We start from the raw sequence: 5839 nt of genomic DNA, 5'->3' as shown, positions 1-5839 counted from the left end.
GTGGCAGAGAAGTGAAGCACCAGCTAATGCACAGGTCCAGGTGAGCCAGCCTTGCTCTGTACCCTCCAAAGCTTCCTCAGATGAGCTGTGGCCCAAGTGCTCACGCAGCCACAGGGGCAGAAAGGGCAAGAGAGGCAAAGAAAGCCCAACCGAGAAGTTACATGTTACACATTGTCTGTGCTTTACCTTCTTAACAGGCTCATTTATAGTGATGACCCAGTTACAGGGGACCTGGAGCTGACTGTGGAGCTGGACAGTTTCTTCCTGGCACTGCCCACACTGGAGAGTGGAGAACTCCAGTCTGTCCCTGGAGACGCAGAGGGATGGCACAGCCACGCTGGCATGGAGGTGGACATGGAACGTGGGGCCTCCTGCTACCTAGGGAAGGACCGAGTGTCCAGCTGAGAGCCCCAGTGACATCTGTTGCTGTCACCGACTCTCCACCTGCCCCGAGAGGTGCACGGGCACAGCGGGGTGAGGAAGCACGCCGTAGGTACCTTGATGGGCAGGAGCACGTCCACCTCTTCCAGTGGCAGGTTGGCGCTCTGTGGGTCGAAGCGCACTTCAAACACCTTGGTCTCGCAGCAGAGCAGGTGCTTCACGTGGTCCAGATCTACACTGAAACCTTGAACAGATGAAAATAAAGCAGCTGAGATGCACAATAGACATGAATGTGTCACAAGCACGTTAAGGCCATATGTCCTGGCTGGCAGCTCTGTGAAGGACCCCTTTGTACCTGTGGAGAAGATTGCCACTCCTTCTCCCTTGTCACCATACAAGGAGAAAGGGCTTTCACAGCCAGAATCCAAGACCCACATGGTAAAAAGGAAACATCTCAGTTGAGAAGCTCCAACCATTCCTTCACTAGGCACCCCAGGGAAGGATGCACAGACCTCTCCAAAGGAGAATTTCCAACTAAGATTCCCCCATGCCATGGTACTCCCTGAAAAACAATTTAGAGGAGGCACCTGATCACCCTTCAGACATGGCGAGTCACCGTTTGCTGGTACTGCAGCCTTATGTCAAGGCCTGTTTAGAAAGCCTATTTTGATACAACAGAGGGCCTCACAGGCTGTCTTCTCAATAAAGGCTGAACAGAAGTGCTATTGCATTATGAACTTTAAACAAAGCACTTCCAAACCACAAAACGTCCATCTGTTTGCAACACAAGCCCATGGAGTGCCCATCAGATGATGGTCATGGTAGCCAAGAGCAGAAGATGCTGAGAGGTGACCAAGGTGATCAGCCCATCCAGCCCCTGCAGGGAAGTGTTAGGGCAGGCACAGGCAGCCCCAGAAACCCCTTGAGGCCCCCAAAATAGTGGGGACGCCCTCAAGCTCCCCCTAGGACCCCCAAAACCCCCTGAGGTGCCCCAAAATCAGGGGGTCCCCCCAACCTGGGACCCCTAAGCCCCTCTGGGACCACCAAAACCTCCCCAGGACCCCCCAAAATTGGGAGGACCCCCCTTAACTCTCCCAAGACCCTCAGTTTCCCATTTGGAACCAACCCCCCCATTCCTACTGTCTCCTCCAGGGCTCTGGGGGAGGTCCCAGGGATGTCAACCCCCTTGTGCATCCCCAGTTCCCCCGTTGGGACCCCCAAACCCCTCCTCCACATCCCTACTGTCCCCTGCAGGAGCTCTGGGGGGTCCCAGCACTGTCACCCCCCCACACCCCCCAGTTACCCCACACACTGTGTCCTGCTGTCCCCACCACCCCCTGCAGGATTTTTGGGGGGGGTCCCACCGATGCCACACCCCTATCCCTGCACCCCCAAACTCTCGAGGACACCCGGGAAGGGGGGGCTTCCCAATGCCCCCCACAACCACTTCCCTCAGATTGGGGAGCCTGTTTTCACCCGTGTGTCCCCCCCACCCCCCAGGAAGGGGACCACACCAGGTTGACGAGGAAAGTCACCAACAGCCTCCACTTGTACATCCACGGCATCGACCAGGATGGGGGACACAGGGGCACGCCGGAGGGGCCATGGGGACACCCCACACACACCACTCAGGGTCTCCTGGAGGTCCCCAAATTGTCACCCTGGGCATGGGAGGGGACATGGGGACACCAAGAGGGCTCTTGGGGACATTCCCGTCCATGAGGTGTCCCCCACGTTGATGCCCCATGACCTTGAGGGACCCCAATGTGGCTCTTAGTGATGCTCCCATCCTCAGGGTGTCCCCCACGTTGACACCCCATGACTTTGAGGGGACACAGGAGACCCCAAGCTGGCTCTTGGGGACATCACCATCCCCGGGGTGCACCCCACTTTGATGGCCCACAACTGGGAGGGGACCAGGATGTCCCCAGGGTGTCTGTGGTGACGTCTCCATGCCTGGAGTGTCCCCAACATTGACAGCTGTCACATTAAAGGGTAATTTGGCAGAAAATAAACCCCCTTGTGTCCCAGTTCATCCTCAGGTGTCAGGGGGGCTGGGGGCAGCTACGTTTAGATTCTGAGTGATACCAACTTGTCACTGTTCTTGTCACTTGCTCTGTCCAACCTCCACCCTCCCGCGTGACTCTGGGCTTGGGTTTCCCTCCTACAGCACCTCGACTCAGCCCTGACGCCCACTGGGAAGGGTGCTGGGACAAGGGACCAGCCCAAACTCCTCCCCCAGGATCCATCACAGAACAACAGCCCCCACTCCAGAATGTCTTGTGGCAGACTCGGTCACAAGAGAGAAAACAACTTTTTATTGCAAACAGCAACGCTGGGGGCCCCAAAGTCAGCGGATCAGGCGGTGACAATGAATCGGCACCTGCAAGGAGAGAGTCAGAAAGCTCTGGTGAGTCCCTGGCGGCAGGAAGAGGCAGGGTTGTGCTGCCCTCTCTGGGGAACACCGTGTGTGAGGAATTGCTGACGGCCCAGAGCAGAGAGCTGTTGCTGGCGCTGGCTACGGGGTGGCTCTGGCGCCTCGTCCCCCGGGCAATGCCCTTCGAGCCCCGAGCGCGCGCAGAGACGCGCAGTGCCCCTGTGCCACGCCGCAGGGCTCGGCCGGGAGCCCCTGGGCCCTGCCAGGGAGTTATTTCCAGACCCCGCGCAGCACCGTCCCTCGCTGTCCCTCGCCAGCGCGTTGGGCTGACGCAGAGGAGTGTGGAGAGGTGTGAAAGTTGGGCAGAGAGCCCGGCACGCACCTGGGCTGCCCGACCTGCTGCGCCTTCCTGCGTCTTTTCGCTGGTCCGTCGCCAGAAGCACCTTCTCTCTTCCTCCTCTTCTTTTCCACGCAGCTTTCGCTCTCTTCTCCCCAGGCTTCTCTTCTCTTCCGGCTCCTCTTCTTCTCCTCGTCGTGGGCAGAGCCTGCAAATCTTTCCATCCCACAGCGGGATTAGATAGGGAAAGCCACGACCCACTGGAGTCAGTTCTGATTTTAACCAAAGCGAGCTCATTTTACCTTCTTTCCTCTGGAAACCTGGCCAGTTGTTCTGGGCGCCCCAGGGAGTCTGCCATGCTCTCGGGGGTGGCTAGAGGCAAAGCTGGCGGTGCCTAAACCAGAAATGTCACAGTTGGCGTGTGGCAAGGGGTGACCTGGAGTGGTAAGCGACTCTTTGCTAAATTGGTACCTGAGATCTCCAGAGGAGATGCCTTGGGCTGGTTTGCATCAGCCACAGTTCACACAGTCCCCCTGCTGACCCCCAAATAGACCGGAGGAAGCTCTGATGAAGTAGGGCCTGAGCAAAACCCCCCTGAAGTTGACAGCTGCTCCCCTCTGCCTCTTTGTAGGCATTTTGTGGGCCTTTGGTTTGATTAAGCACCTGCCGAGTGCATTTGAGACACAACCTTGCCAATTTCCCTTGCTATGTATCATCCCAAGGGGTGGAGGAATAACCCAAACCCACACCAGCTCTACTGCCAGGCAGAGGCACAGCAGCGAGTCCCCTCCTACCCCAGACACGCTGTCACCGTGTTTGGGGAGCTGACGTACCTCTCCCACTTCAGACTCCACCGCCGTATCTCCCCCATCTTCCATGAGGACACCGAGCAGAGAGGGGGGTGCATGCGGCAAAGCTTCTGCTCGGTGCTCGGTGTCCACTTTGCCTGCAGGGACACTTTTCTCTTCCAAACTCAGGTCTAGAAAGCAAAAGCATGTGCAACATGGTGACTTCTTGGAAGCAAACAGAGCTAAAGCAACCCCCACCCGAAGCCCTACACTTCTGTGGTCAGCCCTCCGATGCCCTGTCTGCAGGCTTCAGCTCATCCTGCAGAGGAAGACGTTCATGTTTGGAGAGCAGTGGCAAGAGAGGTCACAGGACAAGCGGGGCTGAGAGGACAACACTCGATGCCCAGCCCTGTCAGAAGCAAGACGGAGGTTTCTGGTGTCCCAAGGCCCAGCCGGTGCCAACCCTCAGTCCCCCCTCTCACCTCTGAATCTCTCCAGGGGGACTGGCAGCTCCTTGTCTGCTGGGCTGGAAAGGCTGCCCGCTTCCTCCTCAAAGAGATCCCTGCAGTTCTCCACCAGAAACTCCACCAGCACGTTCACCTGCACACATCAAACCGTGGGTCTCAATCCCCCTGCCTGACAAGGGACCAAGCAGCCTTTCCCACCCCTGCCCCCTGCTCCTGCCCAGAGGCTGTGGCTGTGGGGCTGCTCCTCCAGGCAGCCACCCCGACAGCATTTGCTGGTGGGAGGAGGCCTGCAGAGCCCTCTGCGCAGCCAAGCGCTGGTGGGCCGGGAAGGCTGCCCCGGCAGGTGGGGACGTGTACCTTGTGGGTCACCTCCAGCATGGCCTCCAGTGGGAGCAGGTCTGCGTGGGCTGGGCTCAGCAGGTTTGGCCCAACGCAGACAGCCAGGTTGCTGCAGCCCATCCTGCTGGTGGCTGCGTGGTGGCCGATGTGCTGGAGGAGGGACAGCAGCCGCTTCAGGAGGAGGAGGTTGGCTGCAGGCAACTTCTCGGCCACCCTGGGGGAACAGGAACACGGCGCTAATAAAGCAGATGTTGCCCACAGCGTTCCCCAGACTCGCCCGAGGCTGGTGGGAGCCAGCGCAGCTTTCCAGGTGCTCTGGGCCAGCGGTCAGGGCTCCTGCTCAACAGGCAGGCTGCTGCCCACACTTACGCTCTCAGCTCCCTGATCTTCTCCTCCCTGCTGGCCTTCTGCATCGCCGCCATCCAGTCCTCGTAGAGGTCAGTCACAAGGAGCTTGCAGGGGATGCTCCGGAGGAAGTCCTGCAAGGCCCAGGGCTCCAAGTGAGCATTTGAACACTCAGGGCCAGCCAGGAGCTCCTCCAGCCACAGGGCAGAAGCGCTCACCTTCAGGATGGCGGCCAGCAGCAGCGCGGGCTGGCTTCCCAGGTCGACGTCTGCGCCGCAGTCCAAGGCCTCCCGCAGCTCCCGAAGCTCTGTCCCACCGGCGGCTCTCCGGAATATCCCCTCCGTCGACGGTCCTTCCTGCTTCAGCACAGCCAGCAGCTCCTGCAGGAGAGGCAGGAGGACAGTTGCGTCGCTGAGGAGCCACCTTCCAGCGGCGGTGGCCAGAGAACTGCCCCAGAGCTGGCTCCGTGCTGGGGGTGAAGAGCCCAGTGCCCCATCCCAGGAGCTCCTGGGGACACCCGCTGCCCCTCCGGAGCCTGCGGAGGGAGGGCTGGGGACCCCCTGGACAGGCTGGCTGACCTGGATGGGCCGGGGCAGTGTGCCATCCTCGCAGAGGGCTGCCAGGGGCTGCCCAAAGAGCGCCCTGCTGCAGCCAGAGCCCGCCTGCCCTGGCGCCAGGACAGAGGCCGGGCTCCGCCGCAGAGCGAAGGGCCAGGGCAGCCCCCTCCACCTCCTGCTGCTGCTGCTGCTGCTGCTTCTGTTGCTGATCCCTCCTGCTGCAAAGGAAAAGAGAGCAAGAGCCCATC

The 5839-nt window shown here is 59.9% G+C and overlaps 1 long non-coding RNA gene across 1 annotated transcript; it reads right to left on the bottom strand.

The window, feature by feature from the left end:
* Nucleotides 1-4783: 4783 nt before the first annotated feature.
* Nucleotides 4784-5343, bottom strand: LOC141918491 (uncharacterized). The gene is made up of 3 exons (XR_012621688.1): nt 5253-5343; nt 5059-5168; nt 4784-4903 (listed from the first exon to the last, which is right to left on the bottom strand). It is a non-coding gene; the product is annotated as an uncharacterized LOC141918491 (long non-coding RNA).
* Between the last annotated feature and the right edge of the window lie 496 nt (nt 5344-5839).

This window comes from Strix aluco, chromosome Z (assembly GCF_031877795.1).
Source record: "Strix aluco isolate bStrAlu1 chromosome Z, bStrAlu1.hap1, whole genome shotgun sequence".
NCBI lineage: Eukaryota > Metazoa > Chordata > Aves > Strigiformes > Strigidae > Strix > Strix aluco.
This window is presented reverse-complemented; position numbering and strand designations above follow the sequence as displayed.